Genomic DNA, 24,565 nt, shown 5'->3' on the forward strand with positions numbered 1-24,565 from the left:
CTCACTTATCCAAACTGTAACAGCCAAGATCAAGTGACACCTCCTTTTCCAGACTCCCTAACCATCTATGTTTCAAAACATTCCTGAAACACCCGTCACATCCAGCTTTGTCAGTTTGTAGGTGTGCATTTCACCCCCCAAAGAATTTTGAGATCTTTGTGGGTGAGAACCCCATCAAGGATCTCTTGGTAACTTCTAAAACACCAGCTTAGAAAGTGCTTGCTGAATGGTTGTTAGTCAGAACCCAAAGCAAGGAGCTAGAACTGCAGGCATGTGCAGAAGAGATGCTCATTAGAGAAAAGTATTCCTTCTACATCCCTAAGGGGTCTATCCAAGTCAATGAGGATCCTTTAAGCATGTTCATGATGTCCCCTGAGATATACTAGGGCCTATGTAAGTGGAAAAAAATTATAACAAGGAAAAAATAATCATTAGAGCTATGTGTCAGACCCTGTTCCAAGCTATTTTTGTATATTAATTTATTCCTCACAGTAGTCTTGTGAAGGAGGTGTTATCCTCAGTTTATAGAAGGAGAAACTACGGCATGGGTATACCTGAGGAGTGACCTCACTCCCTGCTTGGTTCTCAGGGCCTTCTTAGTGTGATCTCCCTACCCAAACTCTATGTTACCTCTGCTTTCTCCCAAACTCAAATCTACCTCCTAAATTCTCTTGACCTATGAGCTGGGCTTCCTCTGAGGCTCTCCCTTTGCTTCAGTTGCCTCGTGATCTCCAGGATAAGCCACCTCCTGAGTCAGCCCACCTCTGAGAACTCTTTTCATTCTGTACCGTCAGGGGTGCTCCCATCAGTCTGAAGTCCACATGCCCTCCAGAAGGACAACCATCACATCCCCCCTACACACCTGCACCGGAGCTTCCCAGCTGAGGCACACAGAGAGCAGGTCAGATTTTGTGGGCAGCAGCACTTTCACCACTGGTAATAATCCTCACACAGGGGGTCTGCATGTGGCCCAGGGCTTGCATTTTAGCAGCCTCCTCCAAGGCATTCTGTTGCCAGTGGGCCCCAGAGCACACTGGGAGAAATTTCAAGAGAGAGGTTTTCTGATGACTTAAAAAGCTGGTCACTCAGTCTCATTCTCCCCTCCCCCACAGCAGAAAGGCACTTATTGACATAAATTCTGCTTTCAGATGATTTTGACACCTACATTTTAAGCATAGGTGTGATTGCAGGCATCGGTTCAGCTCCCTAGGGCCTGTGCCAAGTGATCCTAATTTCTCTGTGTGGACCACTCAGCTTCCCTGCTCTGTGATGGACATTCCAGATCAGTCTCAGCCCTCAGAAAGGGCAGGGGATACATTTACCCTCTTAGAACACCTCCCTCACCCTGGGCAATTTTCCCCTGCAGGTGACTCCCTCCAGACTCATCACACGGCCTATAAGAAGTGGTATCATCCTGCCATTTTAGAAGGGAGAGAGCTGGGATAGGAAGAGTGTAAATAGCCCCTATTCCAGTCAGCTGGCCACTGGTGAAGAGTTGCCAAGTGAAGGGAATGTAAATGTCCACCTCAGAGCCAACTTCTGAAGCCAGGGGCTTCTGAAATGGGAAAGGCATTAGAAAGGCTTGGCTGAAACCCCCCAAGAAGCCCCAGAGGAGATCTCCTTCCACGTGTTTCCCTATTCAAACTGAACCCGAGCAGGAAACACCTAGGACCCAAGAGACTAATTTATTGGTTAAAACTCAGCTACATCCCAGTTACTCACAAAGAAACAAGTTATCAACCAACTTCCCCAGTCTGCAGGCATCCCCACAGTATGCCACACTCTCTTGCTAAAGTACCATCTGTATTAATTCTTACTTAATATTTTTTTTTAAATCTTCTCACTGCCTTTACACAAATTTATCTGGGAAAGAAGCAAGGTATCAGCACTTAAATTGAAAAAAAAAAAACAGTATCACTTTCCATAAAGAGAAGAAATCTCTAAAATAAATACAATTAAAACAACATTATTGAACTCTAGCCAGCCACTGCGTGCCTGCTGAAGACTCCCAACCTGGGCTGTGGGCTCGCACTGTTCAAAACAAAATCAAAGTCAACCAACAAGGAGATGAGCAAGTGGTTAGGGATGCAAGGGACTCTGGGGCATCAAACAGAGACTCTCTCCTTGACTGAATCATGATAGAAAGAAGATGCAGAAGGAATCCACTCTCACCAGGTAAACTCAACGTTGTGCTCACTCAGTCATGTCTGATTCTTTGCGACCCTATGGACTGTAGCCCATAAGGCTCCTTTGTCCATAGGATTTTCCAGGCAAGAATACTGGAGTGGGTTGCCATTTCCTCCTTCAGGGGATCTTCCTGACCAAGGAATAGAACCCACGTCTCTTGCATATCCTGCATTGGAAGGCAGATTCTTTATCACTGAGTCACCAGGAAAGCCCAAACTTAATGTTACCAAACACCTATGTTTGGTACTCGAAAATCTACACTCATCTCAGCGAGTAGCCTGAAATAATTTTTCCCCTGCATTTGTGGTTCCCAAAGTATAAGATGCAGACTGATTTTAGGTGGTATCTAAGATGAATTTATAGGGAAAAGTCATTCTAAAATCTGGTCACTTTGGAGAAAGTGAAACAACAAAATTAAGAACTCATGGGACCATGGACGGTGAGTGAATTTATGTGTGAGTCTAACCAATCTAACCACTTTCTCTGGACTCCAACGTTACTATGGGAACAAGAGGCACTGGCCAGTCAGACTTTCAAACCAGGTGTGACAGAATGTGATGTATGCTCCTTAAAGGCAGCCACTGCCTGCTCACCCCCCGCCCCAGGTCGCTAATTATGTAACATAGCTGACATCCACATTTCTGAGTCCCAATTTAATTTCTTTATGTCAGTTGAGTTTCTTTCAGGATAAAAGCAAAGAGTGTTCCTCTCTTCCTTGACTAGCTATAATTAACTCCAAAAATATTCGTCCTCTAGCAGTGAAATGGTCTCTTTATAGTCACCTGGGGAGTCACAAAAAGAAGGATTGGCACTGGATTCTGAGATTGAATAATAAGGCAAGGCACGGGCACTCCTTCTCCTGTGAAAACTCACCCCATCTCCTAGTCTTTGAGTGACTGTTGCATATTTAAATAAGCACGTCCACAGTGATCACAGATTAGATTCAGAGTCTGAGACTGAGTTTCTTAGAGAAAGCAACAATGAGCTGGATTATTCATGCGTGCATACCCACACAGAGGTGGCCTTTTCTGTGTATCTTAGCTCAAATATTACAGTACGTTGTGTGCTATCCAGTTGCAGTCCAATTTCTGACACAATTTCCATAATAGCAAAATTTACATACAGATGGCAAATAAATAAACCCTTTCTGCCACTTGGTCTGCCGTTCTTATGGTCAGCAAATCCTATTAGGGACTTTATTAACCTGCTCAGCGATGGAAATGTTATATCTGATCTTATGGAGTTCAGCTGTGCAATCCAGTCCTGCTACAAAATGAAATTTAACTCTCGACATGCAACACGAAACCACCAAAACTGAAGGGTTTGTTTTTTTTTTTTTTTCTGTAGGCAGTTGGAAGTAGCCACTCTTTCTCATTTCTCACTTGAGCCACAAATGGTCTCTTCTTTGCTCTCCATTTTCTTGAACAGCACGGAATTGCAATTAGCCAATGAGCGCAAAGGGAGACACATGGACCAACACACACAACTGCCAAGCAGGAGTAAAGACACCCTGACATGCCAGAAAGAAAGAGAAGCAGGGGGGAAGGGAGGGGGGTTCCGGAATGGAAGAGGCATTAGAAAGGCTTGGCTGAAACCCCAGAGAAACCCCAAAGGAGGTCTCCTTCCACGTGTTTCCCTATTTCAAGTTGAACCCTGGCAGGAAACATCTAGGACTCAAGGGACTAATTTACTGGTTAAAACCAGCCACCTTCTACGTCTACACAAGGAAAGAAATGTGTTTATGAGTGGGCTGAGAGCTTCACCTCTCTGCAAATTCTCATGAGAATCCTGTAGAATCCTGAAGAATTTCCTGTGTGCCAGGAGAATTTAAATGGAAACATCATCTCTGATCTAAGAAAGATGAGGCTCCAAGGAGAGGACTTTGGGGAGTAAGAAGGTCTCGCTAAGACCTTTTCTTTTGCCCTAACAATGTTCTTCACACCCACAGTTCAGAGCAAGATCCTGGTGGATCAAGCAGTAGCCTCAATAAATCAATCCAACCCGAAGATAAAAATTTGTGATCTTGGAGATCTCAAAATGATCGTGAAACAGAATGGAAAACACAAGAGTCATGAAGGAGAGGATGAGAATCAGAGAATGTGAGAGACTTCTAAATCTCCAGCTAATTGTATTAAAAGTTATTTGTTTTCCATTGTAGAGCACGGGGGCTTCCCAAGTGGTGCAGTGGTAAAGAATCTGCCTGCCGAAGCAGGAGTGCAAGGGGAGATCCCTGGAGTAGAAAATGGAACCCTCTCCAGATCCCTGGAGTAGAAAATGGCAACCCTCTCCAGTGTTCTTGCCTGGAGAATTCCATGGACAGAGGAGCCTGGCGGTCTACAGCCCATAGGGTCGCAAAGAGTCAGACACAAATGAGCAACTGAGCACACACATTGCAGAGCACTGAACCCGTTTTCTAGGGGTGCCATAATAAAGTGTCAGACTAGGGGGTTAAACAACAGAAATTTATTTTTCAGAGTTCTGGAAAATCTAGGTCTTTCAAAGTCCAAGATCTAGATGCCACCTGGGATGATTTCTTTGGAGACCTCTCATCCTGTCAGTGGCCAGCTTCTCTCTGTGTCCTCACATGGCTTTTTCTTGTATGTATGTCTGGTGTCCTCACCTCCTCCTCTCATAAAGACACCAGTCATATCAGATTAGGGTCTGTGCTAATGACCTCACCTCATCTATTGAAAGACTCTGTCTCTAAATACAATTAGATGGGGCTAAGACATGTGAGTTTGGTGGGGACACAATCAGGTCCGTAACAGGTATCCACCCTCATAAGCTACCTGCTGTATCTGGGATGTCAAGGTGTGTTTGTTCCCCATTTACTGAGCCCCAGCTACAAGCCAGGCCCATGTCCTACATGAAGCCAACAAGTCAGTGTGGGAGAAACAGACAAGAAATGAGTGAACAAATAAGTTTGGCTTATTTCACGACATGATAAGCACCAGGAAGAAAAGAGGCTGGAAAACAGAGCACCGTTGGGACTTCCCTTGTGGTCCAGTGATTAAGAATCCAGGATTCCACTGCAGGGGCATGGATTCCAACCCTGCTCAGGGAACTAAGATTCCGCAAGTCAAGAGGTGAGGCCAAAAAATAAACAAATTTTTTAAAGGGATATTGAGGTAAGAAGTGGGGAGGGGCCAGTCCTGTTCACCACGGGGAAACATTCCAGGCATAGTGAACAAAGAAAATGCCCTGGGACTTCCCTAGTGGTCCAATGGTTAAGATTTCGTGTTCCCGATACTGGATGCTTGGGGCTGGTGCACTGGGACCACCCAGAGGGATGGTATGGGGAGGGAGGAGGGAGGAGGGTTCAGGATGGGGAACACATGTATACCTGTGGCAGATTCATTTTGATATATGGCAAAACCAATACAATATTGTAAAGTTAAAAAAATAAAATTAAATTAAAAAAAAAAAAGATTTCATGCCCCCAATGCAGGGGGCTGGGATTCGATCCCTGTTTAGGGAACTAAGATCCCACATGTCACTGCCAGAATAAATAAATAAATAAAAAGAGATAGTAAAAAATTAAAATGGTTAACTTTATTTTTTAAAATTCTCTGAACTGGAAGTAGACATGCTGGTTTCTGGAACCAAGAGAAGGTACAGGCAGTTGAAACGTGGTGGGAGATGAGCAGACAGAAGAGGACCAGGTCTTTATCAACACTCAGTCCACTCTCCTCATATTCTTTCCTGCTTCCGGGGGTCACAGTCAAGATCACTGCAAATCTGTAACAGGACAGGTACCATTTCACTTTTCACCTGCCATTTAACCCAATGTGGTTAAATGTACTGTATTCAAGTACTGTGGATGCAGTATTCAAGTACTGTGGATAAAGTATCTACAACTGTGATCCTCACTGATGCAAAAAGGGCATCTTTATTTCTATTTTTTCCTTCTGAAATAACATCGCTGAACATTGATCCTGACATCCCAGCCTCAAGGGCATGAAGAAAGCTCCTTCAGCTAAACCCACCAGGGTAAGCATCCTGGGAAAGATGTTTGATTTCCCGTTTATAGGGAAACTGCCCATGGATTTATGAAGTAGCAGGTGCAACTGCATTGTCGTCAGGGAAGAAAAATCATTACTTGGGACCCTGGAGGTAAGTGGCAAGTTTTCTTATTCTGAATTTCAAATTTAATTCGACTCAAGGGAGATTTCATGAGCTCTAACAGGCTGCCGTTCCTTGCCAGAGACACAGACTGCCAAATCAGCAGTCCCTGACCGCAGAAGTGCATAAGCACAGACACTGACACAAATTCAGTTAATTGCGATGTTCTGGGATAAAGGCTCGATCAGAAGTGTGAATAGAATACTCCAAGAACTTGGAGGAGTGTCTGGTGAACTTCCTGCAAAACGTTGTGTGGATTTAGACCACTCAGATAGGAAGAAATGCAATTAAACATCCATTTAACCTTAAAATTGTGGATTATAGGTCATACCATTACATAATTCATTATCTTTCTCCATCCTGGCTTTATGAAAGGTATCTAAATGACAGTGAATGGTAGTCAGTCTTACCATAATGGAAGTAGAGACTATCTTTTAATTTTTTACTGAAGCAACAGAGAGATGAACAGCACACTACACTTTTATTGGGAATCCGATGAAGTTGGCACCAAACAATACTCCACCAAACAGCATGAAAGGATTATACAGTGCAGTTTGCATCTCTCTTTAGTACCTCCCGTTTCAATCTCTCTATAATTATTTACTGTCCAAGTCATTGGAGGGCAACTACAAAACGATGAGAGAGCAAACTGAACCAGCTTCACATTAACGAATCACATGGGTCAGATGAACTGTGCCCACAATTACTTATTTTTTTAAATAAAATTCTGAGCCACCCTAAAGGGAGTGGTGGGAGACTTCCCTGGTGGTCTAGTGGCTGAGACTCTGCGCTCCCAGTGTGGGGTGGAGTGGGAGGAGATAGGGCCCCAAGTTTGATCCCTGGTAGGGGAACTAGATCCCACATGCCACAGCTAAAGATCCTGCATGGTACAACTAAGACCCAGCACAGCCAAATAAATAAAAAAATATTTTTAGAAACAAAACAAAAATTCAAATAAAGTGAGTGGTAAAGGTAAGAAGGGCACCCAATTGTGTCTCAGAAATCTACAAGATACACAGGAAGTTCTTTCAGGCCCTGGGAAATCAAACCACCAGGACTTTGAGCTTTGTTTCAGCATTTAGACATACACAGGCTCCCTTAGCTTTAGGGAAAAGAATTCTCCTGATACCCTAGGTCCCCCTATATTCATCAAATCACAGGTGGCAGATGCTGCTAATTGCTTACCCAGTATCTATCTTCCATTTCTTCCTCTTGAAGAAAACTCTGATTTGAGGTGAGGAGACCGGCAGTATGCCCAGTTAAACACCTACAATTCCCTACTCACTATGGATGGATTTCAGCATGAGAACAGTTTGACCATTGAACATTAATCAAAAGGCATTGATTGATGCTTCTGGGAGAGGTCCCTAAAGCGGGGTAGACACAGGTGCACATGATTTTTTGCCCCTCTCTCTCCCCTTCCTTCCTTCTGCATGGAATGCAGATGTGATGGCTAGCACTGCAGCAATCATCCTGGGATGGTGAGGGAAAGGCCAAGGGAATCATACAATCCTTGATGCTCTGATATCCTTGATTCACCAGATGGATACCTACCTATGGAATTTCTTGCCTTTCCCTGAATCTATTCCTGTCTTGGTGAGGTCAGTGTTCTTTGAGGTTTCTGCTACATGTACATACCTTTTGAATCTCTAACTAATATGCATCACACCCCCAAGCCCCTTCAATCTAGCTTTTATCCCTAGGAGTCCAATAATCATCTTATTAAAGTCACCAATAACTTCCAGATATAAAATGCAAAGGGTAATTTTCATTTCCTTGTCTGATTTCTCAGCAGCACTCACCTCTATTGACTCTTGTTTTCTGTCTCTTCTCTTGGCTTGTGTGATGTCACATTCTAACATTTTTCTGCTGTTTCTCTGGCTGCTCTTCTGAAGATTCTCCTGTTATTTATCAAATGTTGGAGTCTTTCAGGACTCAGTCACAGCCCTCTTTTCTTCTCAGCATTTTTACTGAGAAAATCTCATTTTCCCCAGGCTTCAATTATTATGATCTGACTGCCCAGAGACTTAAATTTCCATCTCCAGTAGAGGCATCTATTTTGATTTTCAGACTCACATTTCTAACTGCCCTTTCCACCTCTCCATCCAAACATCCAATTACAATATCTGAAAATAATATTTCACTAGATAAATTTAATAGCCAAATAGAAATGACAAAGGAAACATTCAGTGAACTTGAAGACAGGTCAAGGGACATTACTCAATGTGAAAAGAACAAGAATAAAGACAGTAAAGACAGAAAAAAAAAATTAATAGAGCCTCAAGCAACTGTTTAGACAATAGTAAAGGATCTAAATTATAGCCCATAATTGATGTGCAGAGGAGTAAGAAAATGAGAAAGAAAAAGTCATTTCACTAAATAAAGCGGAAAAGTTCTCAATGTGGATGCAAGACACGAATGCACAAACTCAAGAACACAACAAACCCAAGGCAAGGCAAGCATGAGAAGGTCATGCTTCAACATACTGTCAGCTGAGCTCCAACATACTGTGTCAGTTCAAAGGCAGACACAACAGCAAAAGGAAAACACACGCCCTACAGCCAAACAATGCCATGCACGGCTGTCTTCCCACTCCCAACTACGGAGGACAAAAAAAGAGTGAAGCATTGTTAAAGCGCTGAAGGAAAAAAATAAATCTGCTAACCCAGAATTCTATAAATAGCAAAAAATACTCTGAGAATGAGGATGAAATACAGACATTTTCAGATAAAAGGAATTCGTTGCTGGAAGGTTTGCACTACTAGAAACTTCCAAGAGCAGTCCTGTATACTGAATAGAAATGGCACCAGTAAAGACTTACACCCCCAGAAGGGAATGAATAGCATAAGAAATAGTAAACATCTGGATAAGTGCAAAAGCTATTTTGCTTTTTCCTCAATTTTTTATAATACACAAAATTATTTAGGGCAAAAATTATAATACTGTCTTCTAGAGTTTTTAACATATTTGTATGTAATTATTCAAAATAACTTTAGCTTTTAAGGGCACAGGTGGTTAAATGAACCTACTATCTATCTATATTTTATGGGAAATGGTGTGTGTGTGTGTGTGTGTGTGTGTGTGTGTGTGGTGTGTTAGTCACTCAGTCATGTCCAACTCTTTGCAATTCCATGAACTGTAGCCCGCCAGATTCCTCTGTCCACGGAATTCTCTAGGCAAGAATGTTGGAAGGGGTAGCCATTTTCTTCTCCAGGGGATCTTCCTGGACAGTTACTGAACCCAGACCTCCAGCAAGACAGGCAGATTCTTTACTGAGCCACCAGGGAAGCCCTTATATTTTATGGGAAATGATACATGAACTTAAAGTAGACTGTGAAAAGTTATGTATATGTCGCAATCCCTGAAGTTATCACTAAAAGTATAATGCAAGTGAGTTTACCCTATAGAAAAGTCAAACTAGAATTCATTAAAATATTCAAATATCCCCCAAAAAGACAGAAAAAGAAAAAAAGGGGAACAATAAGAGAAGCAAATAGAAACAAATAATAAAATGCTGCTACTGCTAAGTCACTTCAGTCGTGTCCAACTCTGTGCGACCCCATAGACAGCAGCCCACCAGGCTTCCCTGTCCCTGGGATTCTCCAGGCAAGAACACTGGAGTGGGTTGCCATTGCCTTCTCCAATGCATGAAAGTGAAAAGTGAAAGTGAAGTCGCTTAGTCGTGTCTGACTCTAGCGACCCCATGGACTGCAGCCTACCAGGCTCCTCCGTCCATGGGATTTTCTAGGCAAAAGTACTAGAGTGGGGTGCCATTGCCTTCTCCGAAATAATAAAATGGTGGTCCTCAAATCTAACCACATCAGTTATCACATTAAATATTAACAGAACAGCCTCTGTATTTAAAAGGCTGAGATCATCAAAATAAATAAAAATACAAGACACAATTATATGCTGTCCACAGGAGACACATTTTAAGGATAAAAACACAAATAAGTGAATTTGACAAGGTTGCAGAATACGAGTTCAATACATTAAAGTTAATTGTATCTGTACAGACTAGCAATAAAAAAAAATGTCAAAATGAAAATAAAATCAACAACTCCATTTATAATACCATTAAAAATAAAATATTAAAGAATAAAGCTACCAAAGATGTATAACACCTGTACACTAAAAATTATAAAGTATTTCTGAAGAAAATTAAAGACGGTAAACAAATGGGGGAATATATCATGGTCAAGTATCAAAAGGTTCAATATTGTTAAGAGGGCAGTTCTCCATAAATCAACCTATAGATGCAACGCAATCCCAGTCAAAATCACATGAATACTGAACTCTAGCCAATGATGCACACACTGAACTATTTAGAGGGATGTGAATAAATACCTGCAGATTGCATTTCAATACATCAAATAATAAGATGGATTCATGGATGGACAGAGGGATTGACAGATGGACCAATACCTGACAAAGCAAAAACAGTAAAACAGTAATGGCAGAATCTAAGTGGTTGGCATGTGGATTCTTACTCTAAATTTCCTTCAACTATGTTATATGTCTGAATTTTTATATAAAATATTAGCAAAAACATAATTATGGAATATTTCCAACACCTAAAAGAGTATGAAGAATAATAAGTTAATGTTAGTCCTTCAGTCGTGTCCGACTCTTTGTGACCCCGTGGACTGTAGCCCACCAGGCTCCTCTGACCATGGGATTCTCCAGGCAAGAATACTGGAGTGGGTTGCCATTCTCTTCTCTAGGGGATTTTCGCAACTCAGGGATCAAACCCAAGTCTCCTGCATTGCAGGCAGATTATTTACCATCTGAGCCACCAGGGAAGCCCACAAAGAAAAAATGAACACAAAACACCCGTAACTCCCACCAACCATATTGACAAATAAAACAGATAAAGCCGAAGTTCCCTGCCTGCCTTCAACCCACCTCTCTTGATGCTGGTGCTTATTATGTTCATGTTTATTTTATGTACCCCTGGAGAAGGAAACGGCAATCCACTCCAGTATTCTTGCCTGGAGAATCCCATGGACAGAGGAGCCTGGTGGGCTACAGTCCACGGAGTTGCAAAGAGTCAGACACGACTGAGCAACTAACGCACACACACACACACACATTTTATTCATAGACTACGTATGAATGTATTTATATACAACAAACAGAAACGCGTTGCATGTTTTTAAAACTGTATCCCACTGTAAGTCTAAGTTGGCAAAATGTTTCCCCTTAGCCTTAGATTTTAAACACTTATTCAACAATTATAACATAAATTAATTTCCATACTTGCAGAGTATTTCTCTATATAAATATTTAGCTATTTATTTATCCATTATTTATCCATTCTCCTCTGATAGATGTTTCTGCCATGTCATCTCAAGATGTGGCCTCTCTGAGCATAGCAGCAAGGGGCTCAGATTCTCAGAATAGCATGACCTGGGTTCAAGTCCTGACTTCATGACTTCCTGTCCCTTGAGGAAGTCACGTAACTTCCTGAGCTTCAGCTTCTTCATGTGACAAGTGGGGGTGGTCCTTAGTGAGGAAAGGAAGAAAAAATAAGATGGATGGATGGGACGCACTTAGCACAATGTCTGCCTGACACACACAGGTACTGATACTCAGAATCAGAAACATAAAATGGGACAGCCCCAGGGTGATGGCCAGCCCCATTTGGCTCAGGCCCCATCAACACCATCAGGCATGAAAACTCCTAGCTCTCCTCACAGGGTTAAATGTCTGAAGAGGAGAGTGACCCTCACAGCATGGCAACCAGATCCTCACTCTCAATGAGGGTAGCACATCAGGCAAACCTTCAAAGGTAGTTAAGGAGCATCCAGAGATCTTCCTTCATCACGACCCCACCAGCTGACTCTCCACTGTGCCCAGCACAGGCCCAGCAAGTCCCAGGAGGGGACTATTCACAGACACATGGGCAGGGCAGAAGGGGATGCCTAGGGATGGTGGACTACCGCAGTGCTGGCAACAGTGGGGACCCTTGTTCAGTTGAGATTGAATTCTTAAATTTATTTTACTTTAATGAATTTAAATTTGAAAACTGATACTCAATTGTCAGAAACTCTATAAGTATGTTTGGAACAAGGTGGATCTGTGTATCTACCATTATTACCCCTAGTCTAAAGCGATGAAAGCAGAGATTGATTACTTTATAAAATCCAGAATGACAGGAGATGAACTGCCAACAGTTGCTATAGCAACAGATGAAGGGGTGTAAGCAAACCACAGTCTGGCCAGAGGGCAAAGAGGGGGACTAGATATCTTGCCCCATCTCTCTCTTTTGTTGTCCAGATTCTGCCCAAGGCCTGCCATTGGGCAGACCAAACCAGATGATGGAGACACATATGCATGCACACACATACAGAAACTATTAACAAATGAAGTTTCAGCTGCCAAACTGGGAATGATATGCACAATACATTCCTGGATGTGATGGAGCTACACCCTGTGAGTATTTTGATCGGCAAGACAATTCCCAGAAATAGGGCAACCCTGAGCAAGAAGAAGGTCTTGAGGCTGGATGCCGAGGTCATTCAAGGTCATGTACCAGCCACCTGCAGACAAGCAGCCCCACCACAAATACCTGGCGCAGGGGAGCAGTGGCTGATACTGGGGGCACTTGCCACCCTCCTTATGCCCACAGGCAGGAGTATGTTCCAGAGAGGAGAGGGCAGTCTGGGTTTCCTAGTCTATAAGGCAGCTTTGAAAATAACCACCTCAACCTCCTAACATGACTGCCAAGGTTAAAGCAACAAAACTTCTAAGTGTAGCTTGGCGCAAGCTAAGTGTACACCGACTTTTCGGCCACCACCCTAATCTAGGTACACTCCAGTTTTTCCAAACTTAAGATAAAGCAATCCACACAGGTCAAAATCTCCTTTTGTTGGTTTTTGTTTTGTTTGCTTTTTTCATTTGTTGTTTGTTTTTATATTCCACATATGAGTGAAAACACATAGATACAGAGAACAGAGTAGTGGTTACCAGAGGGGAGGAGGGCAGGGACGGGGACATGGGTAGAGAGGACCATCTATTTAAGTATGGATGGAAGCTAAGTTTTTGGTGGTGAGCAGAAAAAAATAAATTTAAAAAAAATCCCCTTTTGAACCTTCACACACTGTTGTTGGGAAAGTAAATTGATGCAGCCACCATGAAAACAGTATGGAGGTTTCTCAAAAAACTAAAAATAAAACTAAAAATGTGACCCAACAATTCCACTCCTGGATACATACCTGAAAAAAACAAAAACACTAATTTGAAAAGACACACGCACCCCAGTGTTCATAACAGCGTTATTTATGATTGCCAAAGTATGGGAGCAAGCTAAGTGTCCATCCACAGATGACTGGATACAGAAGACGTGGTGCAGATCCACAGTGGAATACTACTCAGCCATAAAAAAGAACGAAGCTTTGCCATTTGCAGCAACATGGATGGATTCACAGGGCACTATGCTAAGTGAAATGAGTCAAAAAGAGAAAGACACGTACTGTATGATATCGCTTATATGTGGAATCTAAAACATACAACAAACTAATGAATATACAACAAAAAAAGGCTGCAGACTCACAGATACAGAGAACAAACTAGTGGTTACCAGTGGGGAGAGGGATGGGGGAGGGGCCATTTAGAGGGGAAAAGGGTTATTACATGAAATCCGATGTGTGAAACTTTTAAAAATTGTAAGCTCAACATCCAGAAAACTAAGATCATGGCATCCAGTCCCATCACTTCATGGCAAATAGATGGGGAAACAGTGGAAACAGTGGCTGACTTAACTTTTTTGGGCTCCAAAGTCACTGCAGATGGTGATTGCAGCCATGAAATTAAAAGACACTTACTTCTTGGAAGGAAAGTTATGACCAACCTAGACAGCACATTAAAAAGCAGAGACATTACTTTGTCAACAAAGGTCCATCTAGTCAAGGCTATGGTTTTTCCAGTAGTCATGTATGGATGTGAGAGTTGGACTATAAAGAAAGCTGAGCACCAAAGAATTGATGTTTTTGAACTGTGGTGTTGGAGAAGACTCGGGAGAGTCCCTTGGACTGCAAGGAGATCCAACCAGTCCATCCTAAAGGAGACCAGTCCTGGTTGTTCACTGGAAGGACTGATGTTGAAGCTGAAACTCCAATACTTTGGCCACCTCATGCGAAGAGCTGACTCACTGGAAAAGACCCTGATGCTGGGAAAGATTGAGGGCAGGAGGAGAAGGGGACGACAGAGGATGAGATGGCTGGATGGCATTACTGACTCGATGGACGTGAGTCTGAGTGAACTCCGGGAGTTGGTGATGGACAGGGAGGCCTGGCATGCTGTGGTTCATGGGGTCGCAAAGAGTCAGACACGACTGAGCGACTGAACTGAACTGAACTGAATAGAATTTAAAGAATATTTCTTTCAATTAAAAAAAAAATCCCCTCTGTAGCTAGACTCCTCAAGCCTGTGACATTTATACTTGCTCCCTACCAGCCTCCATAGGAGCTCCCAGACTCCAGTGAACTTGGGATGGAAAGCAAGGTAGAGATGGGGCTAAGCACCAATGGAAATACACTCACTGAATTCAGCTGATGATTTTTGGAACTAGTTAAACACTGGGCAGCTTATGGTTTATTTGGGAAATAATTGCCTACCTTCTTTCTAAGTTCTGCTGAAATCTAGGCTCAATCTGCGCTTTGACATTGCCGGATGCAGAGCATCTGTATCTGTGCAGAGTTTCCTCAAGGGAAATCGGAGTTTACTTTGGGGAAAAAAATTAATAAAGCCTGAATTTGGGGCACCACATGAGGTAATTTCACCAAACAGGTTGCTACTGGGCTTTTTTTAAGGTTTAAGATTTTTTTAACATGGACCTTTTTTAAAGTCTTTATTGAATTTTTGTTACAATATTGCTTTTGCTTTATGTTTTGGTTTTTTGGCTGCGAGGCATGTGGGATCTTAATTCCCTGATCAGGGATTGAATCCACATTCCCTGCAGTGGAAAGTGGAGTCTTAACCACTGGACTACCAGGGAAATCTTCTCAGGTTGCTATTGTTTTAAGTGTGAAAGTGAGCACTGAGATTAATTTTTTTTTTTTTTTAACTTTTCTTTTTCTTTCTTTTTTTGGCCATGCCACACATCTAATGAGATCTTAGTTCCCCAACCAGGGACTGAACCTGGGCCCCCAGCAGTGGGAAGCGTGAATGGCAGTCATCTCAAAACCTTCTGGACCACCTAAGTGCATAGAGCATCTTCTTTCATTTCAGCAGAAAAGGTGTAGTGGCCTCTATAACGACTAATTGCTTCTGGCTCATTTCTTAATATACAAATAAGCAGTGATCAAGAAGAGCCAAGATTCTCCTGGAATATTCACTTCTGATTAATTTATTTAAAAATTACTGCGAAGAGCTGACTCATTTGAAAAGACCATGATGCTGGGAAAGATTGAGGGCAGGAGGAGAAGGGGACAACAGAGGATGACATGGTTGGATGGCATCACTGACTCGATGGACATGGGTTTGGGTAGACTCTGGGAGTTGGTGATGGACAGGGAGGCCTGGTGTGCTGCGGTTCATGGGGTCGCAAAGAGTCGGACACAACTGAGCAACTGAACTGAACTGAACTGAACTGAGGCAAGAATAATCACCAGATGCTAAAATTCATGGGCAAAAAGTACATGAAAGATGTTGATAGTCACAAGTTATCTTCCCAGATATTATTATTACTAATTACAAAAGGGAAAATCATACTTGTAGTAGAGGAACTGAAAAGATATCACTTTAAGAAGGTAACCTAGGTAAATATCAGTGGTAACGAGACATGTCAACATCACATGCCTCCCATACAACAGGGAGAAGGACAAGCACTTCATTGATATTCCTACCAAATACACACATCCTCAATTTAATCATGAGAAGATACCAGAAAAACCCAAATTGAGGAACATTGTCAAAAATAACTGGTCAAAAAAAATAAATAAATAACTGGTCAGTATTCATCAAAAACATGAAGGTCATGAAAGAGAAAATGCAAAAATAAAACACAGACCACAGATCAGAATTCATCAGACTAAGGAGCTATAACAACTCTAGGCAATGTGGGATCCTGGAACCAAAAAAGGATGTTACGGGAACAGCAGGCACTTTTTCATAATGTCTGTAGGTTAGTTAACAATATTACAGCCATGCTAATTGCCTGATTGTGATATTCACACTGTGGCTATGTAAAAAATGTTTGCATTAGGGATAATCTGCGTTTTCTGCAACTTTCCTATAAATCTAAAATCCTCCCAAGACAAAAAGCTTTTAAAAAATTAAAATAAATGAAATGAAGTTTGAATATACTGCATTTTGTTTGTTTCCTTCGTGGCCCTTAGCTTGGGTTTTAATTGTGTATAATTTAGTTTATTTGCTTGGTTACTGCCTTCCTCCTTGGAAAATATGAGCTTGAGAGGTGGGAGCATGTGTGGTTTTTTTCAAAAGGAAAAAAGAAAAGCAAACCAAAGGTGGACAAACTAATAGGTGATCACAAAATATTTGCTCCATCAATGACAGCTAGATTTCAGCCTGCAGGCTCACCCATCCCATAGTCACCAACTACATTTTCTACCTCCAACACTTCTGATCTCCCTTCTGCCCAGTGCTGAAATGAAGGAAGATGGTCTCTGCAGTCAGGGAATCTAGAAAGATTTGAGGTAATTGACATTCTCAACCTGGAACATATATTAGCAATACCAGGTACAAAAGAAGTCCCCGAGGAAGTGGTGTGGACAGGAAGTGATGTCCATGGGAGAGAGAAAGGACCTCCATGGCAGAGACAGAGGCTGACCAGGAGGTGATGCTTCCTGGTGTCTCCTTGATCCCATGGATGAGAAAGTCTTCAGCAGCCAGTTTTCCCAAAGCCTGGTCCTGGGTCTGCAGGTGGCCCTGGTGTCACACAGACATGGCTCAAACAGCAAGAAGCCACAGAGGGAGACAGTCACCCCCTCCAGGATCTGTGACGATGTACGGGAGAAAGTTTCCGTGGCCATCACCTCTCTGCAGCATGTGCTAAACCTCCTTTCAAGCAGAAATCCAACCTCAGGTTGCTTCCACAGGTACTTAGCACTTAGCAGTGTTGTGTTCTTTCCTGTTGTTATTATTGTAATTTATCTTTATAATACTCTTTCATGTAAACACGTAATACTGATTTCTATTTATGGTGGCTGATGTAAGGTATCCTTTAAAATGTGTTTATATAAGTTTTAAGTGATTTCATTTAAAGAAAAAGAGCAAATAAAAATTGCACAAAGAAGGCACGTGGATATGACTTAACTTAAAATGGTAGGATGTGGCAGCATCTGACATGACAAAAAAAAAAAAAATCCTAAAGGGGATGTGTGAATTACCAACGTTCAGACTACACTGGCATTGCCTACAGTTTGATTAGAAATGATGAATCCTTAGTTGCATCATGAAGATTTTTTAGTTGTGGCATGTGGGATCTAGTTACCTGACCAGGGATTGAACCTGGACCCCCTGCATTGGAAGCTCAGAGTCTTGACCACTCTTGACCACCAGGGAAGTCCCACGTGCCACAACTAAAGATCCCAGGTACCGCAACTAAGACCCAGCACAGCCAAATAAATAAATATAAACATTTTTTAAAGAAAAAATGATTAATCCATTCTCACACTGTAGCCAAGACAAAACTGCCAGAAGCAGATCTCTAAGTGTCCCAACCTTCAGTATTTATGAAATTCCTATTTATTTATTCCATGAATTCATACAGTCTCGACAATTCACACCCTTCATCCAGGAACAATGCTTCACAACATTTCCAAATTCACTCATTCATTCACCCAAAACATATTTCTTGAGCACTTAGTCTGTGCCAGACAGTACCCTGCGTCCTTAGTGCACATCAAAGAACAAAGTAGGCAAAAGTCCCCGCCCTCAGAGACCTCACATTTCAGCAGGAAGAGGTGAGCCACAAATGATGATATATTATGTCATTAATATAAATGATAAAGTATGTCCAAAAAATCAGAGCAGGGCAGGGGGCTACAGGAGGAGGTCAGATCATGTCAGGCCTGTGGGCCCACAGGAGAACTTTGGTTTTTGCTCAAGACAGCAAGAGGCAAAGGTGGAGGCTGGGAGACCTGTCAGGAGGCCAAGAGAGGACCCTGGCTTGACACGGAGGAAGTTCAATTCTGGATACTATATAGGAAAATCCTACCAGACATGTAAGTGTGGATGACCCAGAAGAATTGCGGAAGAGCCTGTCAACCTGCCCAGAAGTGCCCCTCCCAGTAGACAGCCTCTCTTGTTGAATGCCTCTAATGATTGGGAGCTCATCACTTCTAGAGAAAACTCAGGATTTGCTGACAGCTCAAATGGAGGGGTATGTATCAGAGAATGGCAAAAGTCAATCTGGTAATTAGACACTTGGCCTGAGCAACCAGAAGGATGTGCTGGCAACAAATGAAAGGGAAGAATCTGGCTGAGCAAAGCTGATGCTTCGTAAACAGCCACTTAAAGCATAAACAGCCCCCATTTACAAATGGGGAAATTGTGACACAGAGAGGTTAAGTAACCTGCCTAAGGTCACCCACCTGGCACCCGGTACCTAGGCTGTCTGGGCCCGGAGTCTACAGTCTTCACCACTGGGCTCCACTGCCTAACAGGATGAGAGGTCAGCCTGGGAGGTTCTCTGTGTAAGCCAAGAAAGAGCTATTTTCATAAATCAGGGATAAAGCTTCTCAGGATCACTCTCGGCTTTGGAGACATTACAGATGGAGTGGGAAAACTTTCATAATATGTCAGCCTTTCTTGGTTTGAAAGACTTACCCTGGATCCAGCCTAGCAGCCCCCAAACCCTCCAAACCCCACTTTTTAACCCTTTGCTAAAAGGACTTCCCTTGTGGTTGAGAATCCACCTTCCAATGCAGGGGACACCAGTTTGATTTCTGGTCAAGGTACTAAGATCCCACATGCCGTGGGGCAACTAAGCCCATGTATGGCAACCACTGAGCCCCCCAGGCACTGCAACGAAGAGCCAGTGTGCCCCAACTAAGACCCAATGCAGCCAAATAAATTAATATTTTTAAAAAGAAAGAAAACTCTGCAACTTTAAATTTGAAATAACAAATAAATAAAAGGCTTTTCAATATACAGTTAGTTTTAGATATTGGCGTTTAACAGGGTCTATCTGTGTTAGAGAACAACCAATTCAACTTTTGTTCAGACTGGCCACAATACAATATGCAGTCAGAAACAGCAATGTAACACATGAAAATTGCACACACCTGTCCCCTGTCCATACGTCTTCAATTCTGAAATTATCTCAGTGAATCTTGTGCACATTCACACTTTGATCTGGGGTTTCATCTGAGCCAGAATGAAATATGTCACATTTCATTCATAAAAGACATGATTAAAACAGACAATCAGTTATGTTGGGAAATAACACATCCCCTACAGCCTGAAAACAGTGTTTTATTTTTAGGAGCCTGAATATACAAAAAGACAATAGCCAGACCATCTATGATAAGAAAAGTCTGACCCACAACCTTGCAGCAACCAAGCCAAAATGCCAAACCACAGCCTCAGCAACAGTCAGCCCAGAAAGGTCTGAAGTTGGTCCACGACTGCCAGCTTCCCTTTTGACAGCCTCTGCTTCCAATTCAAGGTCAGCCAGAAAAAGCCAAATATGCTTCCCAGACCAGTCACATAAGATGCTCACTGCTTGGGAGCCCCCTCCCCGCAGCTTCCCCATACTGACAATCAGAGCAGAACTTTCCCACTTCCTTGTCTGCCCTTGGGTCTCTGCCAAACGTCAGTGATGGTGACTGACTCCCTTGCCAAAGCAAGCTCTGAATAAATAACCTCTGTTCTCATCTAGGTAATCTTCATTTATTTCCACAATTTTAGTGCATTCTTCTCTGGGGCTTCCCTGGAGGCTCAGCTGGTAAAGAATCTGCCTGCAGTGCGGGAGACCTGGGTTCGATCCCTGGGTTAAGAAGATCCCCTGGAGAAGGGAATGGCTACCCACTCCAGTATTCTAGCCTGGAGAATTCCATGGACTACACAGTCACAGAGTCGGACACTACTGAGTGACTTTCACTTTCACTCTTCTCTGGCCATAAAGTTCAGCATAAGAAATAATAGTCGGACTTCCCTGGTGGTACGGTGGAAGAAAATCCACCTACCAATGCAGGGCATGCAGGTTCAATCCCTGGTCTGGGAGGATTCCATGTGCTTCAGAACAACTAAGCCTCTGTGCCAAAAACCACTGAGCCCACACTCTGGAGCCTGCAAGCCACAGCTACAGAGCTCCCAGGCCTAGAGCCTGTACTCTGCAACAAGAGACGCCACTGCCATGCACACCACAATGAAGAAAGAGTAGCCCCCATTCGCCGTGACTAGAGAAAGCCCATCTGAAGCAAGGAAGATCCAGTGCAGCCATAAATAAATGTTATTTTTTTTAAAGAAATAAGTCATGTGCATTCAATACCCTGTAATAACATATAATGGAAAAAGCTGAGAAAGAATATGTACATATATACGTATGTATGTGTGTGCACGTGTGCTAAGTCACTTTAGTCCTGTCCGACTCTTTGCAACCCCATGGACTATAGCCCGCCAGGCTCCTCTGTCCATGGGATTCTCCAGGCAAGAATACTGGAGCAGGTTGCCATTCCCTTCTCCAGGGGATCTTCCCAATGCAGGGATTGAACCCACAACTCTTAAGACTCCTGAACTGGCAGGCAGGTTCTTTACCCCTGGTGCCACCTGGGAAGCCCCGTGTATGTATTTAGGTATGTATGTACAACTGAATCATTTTGCTGTGCACCTGAAACTAACAAAACATTGTAAATTAACTATACTTCAATAAAGAAATTAGAATTTTATCCCTGTAGAGGAATGCAATTGATATTGATATACTGGTTTTTAAAATTAAGTTCACTATATAATTTACATGTGAATAAAGCTTCTGTAAGCAAACAAACAGAAACAATAGTCATATCTAGGAAAGCATGAAGACAAGAAACTCTAGATGGTGACCCAGAAAGATCTGAAAGGTAAAGCTCAGTCTCCATCTGGACAAGTAGAACCATCCAAAAGAGTGTTTTCAACTCCTGCATGCAGACCCACACGCCAACCCCACCACTTTCCCATTGCACGGCTTCAGACAGGTAACACCTAATCTCTCTGAGTCTCAGTTTCCACATTCATAAGATGGACATGAATACTTTGTATGCTGCCTGTGATCATATGAGAGACACAACTGGAGCCTGGCACAGTACACATAATTATTTAAAAGCATCAATTAATCATAATAGCATCAATTATAGTATGTAAATAATTGTATCTATTAACACGTACTGAACACCTACAGGGTGCCAGGCACTCTTCTAATTGTTTTACATGAAGCAACTAATTCACTAAATAATACCAGTGATGATGGAGGAATGTTTCACTTCCTTTTTTAAAACATTTATTTAGGTGGCTGTGCCAGGTCTTAGTTTCAGCATGAGGGACCCTCAGTTGCGGAATGCGGGACCTAGTTCCCTGACCAGGGATGGAACCTGGGCCCTCTGCACTGGGAGCATGGAGTCTTAGCCACCAGACCACCAGGGAAGTCCCTGATGTTTCATTTCCTATGATGCACTCTATGACCACTTCTGTCTCCCTGACACACACAGTGAATGAGTAGGTGATGTCTGCCTTCAGAGGTTAGAATTTAGCCCCTCTTTTAAGCACTGCTTTCCCCTTTTCCCCTTTTTCTTTCCCCTTACTCTATCAGGAGTTTCAAAATGCTCACAATAACCAGATAAGTGAGTGCAATGGGCCGGGCATGGTGGGGACTGAGTAGCCAGGCAATGCATGATCCATCTAAAGCGGGAAGCCACTCCTTAGTTACAGCCAACTGTAGCCAAGTTACCAAATCTTCAAAACCTTCCAAGAAAATGATATGTGAGATCTCCCTATTGTCAGAGGTTGTCAACTCTTTTAAATATTTTAAGGAATGCCATATGAGATTAAAAAAAAAAAAAAACAGCACACATCTCTGGGTTAGACTTGCTATGACCATCAGTTTGCAAACTTTAAACTAAGTGCTTCCCCTTTGGGAACAGTCTCAAGGCCCCACAATTAAAGGCCCCTGGATAGTATTAATATTTCCTGAAGGCTGACAGTTCATGATTTGACCTTTCAGGGCAGTCAGCACATTAAGAGTTCATTTCAGCTCTAAAATTAACTTCTGTGTGCAACAAAAAACTTAAGGGGTTTCTACTTAGCACCAAGATGCCACTTCAGGAGCCTCTACATTCTGGATCTTCCTCCAGTCTCAGCAGCTTCTCTCTCCCTAAATTGACCCTCAGCTCTGGCATGACTGAGCCACGCACAGTCAGGAGGTGCAGCAGCTGCCTCCTCCTATCTTTGAAAGGCAGTTGACTGTGGGGGTGAAGGGCACTGGCTCTAGAGCTTGCCCACCAGTAGGTTCACACCCACCACTCCCTAGCTGTGTGAGCTTGGGCAAGTTACTTAACTTCTCTGTGCCTCAGAAAAATGGGGATGATGATACGTGCCTACTCGAGTTGTTTGTTGTCAAATTCAGTGAGTGAAGGAATGTAAAGCACTTAGAATGTGGTCTGGAGCGTTCTAAGTTCTCAGTAAAAGCTATCTAGTACTGTGTGAGCCATTCTGCTGGCCTGAAATGCCTTTCTCAGCCAGGTTCGCGGACTTTCCCAACCACCAGGGCAACTGCTCTCCCTTTCCTTGAAATTCTCACTCAAAAGCATTCTCTCTACACTCGAGATGGCAAATAAGCTTAGTCTGAAATGTCATACCCTCTTCCCTCACATGAATTGGTAGGGGCTGCCTGGAGAAGGCAATGGGAACCCACTCCAGTACTCTTGCCTGGAAAATCCCATGAACGGAGGACCCTGGTGGGCTGCAGTCCATGGGGTCGCACAGAGTCGGACACAACTGAAGCGACTTAGCAGCAGCAGCAGCAGCCTGGAGTCCTGGGCTCAATGTGGCAGTATATTAGTAATGTCTGCCATGGCAGAGGGAGTACTAGGTGCTGCAGTTGATTGATTATGTCTGCCTTGGGAGAGTGAGGGGCAGGACAGCAGAAGCCACCCCTATGCCATTCTTGGTCTATAGTGAGCAGCTGGCAATGCCTGGCATTGAAAGAATCTCTGCAGAGCAAGAGCTAAGTTTTAGACCAGACCAGCCCCATCACAGAAGTGACTAGCACAGGGCTGGGTCCACACCCAGTTCTGAATCAATTTTACCACCAAGACTAACTCAAGGGGCTTCAAATAAGAACCCTATTTCCTGCAGGCTACTAAACCCATTTGGGATCTACCAGAGTATTCGGATCCTCTTGTCGGGTTCTGAACAAGGACACCTCCAGACAGGTGTGATCTGGGACGTCAGCCTCTGTCAGAATCAGAAGGACCACACTGGACTCAAGATTAGTTCAAAGCCCCACCTGCACTGCAGTTTAGAGGTCTACCAGCTCAGCATCTGGGAACGAGGAAACAGCCACAGCCTAACATTCAGTGAAGACTCTCCATGCACCAGGCACTGTTGTAAGAACTTGATTAACTTGTGTAATCCTCACAACAACCCCCAGGAAATAGATTCCATCATTATGCCATCTCACCCGTGAGGAAGCTGAAGCCCAGAGAGGCTGGGTGACTTGCCCCAGGGCACACAGCCGGTGCGTAGCAGAGCCATGCATTCTACTGCTCCCCAGGGACCTTTGTGAGCAAAATAAGCTAAAGATAGATTTGTACCTTTAGCACAGAGAAGTTCCCCACTTTCTGCAATCCTAAAACCAAGTCTTCATCATATATAGACAGCTGCTTTGCTTTGACAAAGGATTCCTAACTGATTAAAAACTAAGAGGAAGGCTGGGACTTCCCCGGTGGTTCAGTGACTAAGACTCCATGCTCCCAATGCAGGAGGCCCAGGTTCGATCCCTGGTCAGGGAACTAGATTCCACACGCTGCAGCTAAGGGTTTGCATGTCCCAACTAAGACCCAGCACAGCCAAATAAATAATTAAAAAAAAAAAAAACTGAGAGGTAGGAAACACTGCCTCAGAAAACTCCTTTATGGATTTAGAAATTCATTTACAAGGTGTCCACTTCTGGGCATTCATTCTGGTATTCTACCTGGCACATCAAAGGGGGCAGTGAGAGGTTCAAAATATCAGGTGAGAGCCTGAAAGGGATGCACTTGGACCTCACAGCCTGAATCACTGCTTTCCAAGCAGATATTTTAATCCTGGCCTCACA

At 43.1% G+C, this 24,565-nt stretch overlaps 1 protein-coding gene across 3 annotated transcripts in view; it reads right to left on the reverse strand.

Annotated features, from left to right (window-relative positions):
- Nucleotides 1-24,565, reverse strand: part of TMEM132B (transmembrane protein 132B) — a 470,837-nt gene that overhangs the window by 207,081 nt on the left and 239,191 nt on the right. The window lies entirely within an intron of this gene.

This window comes from Bos javanicus, chromosome 17 (assembly GCF_032452875.1).
Source record: "Bos javanicus breed banteng chromosome 17, ARS-OSU_banteng_1.0, whole genome shotgun sequence".
NCBI classification, from domain to species: Eukaryota; Metazoa; Chordata; class Mammalia; order Artiodactyla; family Bovidae; genus Bos; species Bos javanicus.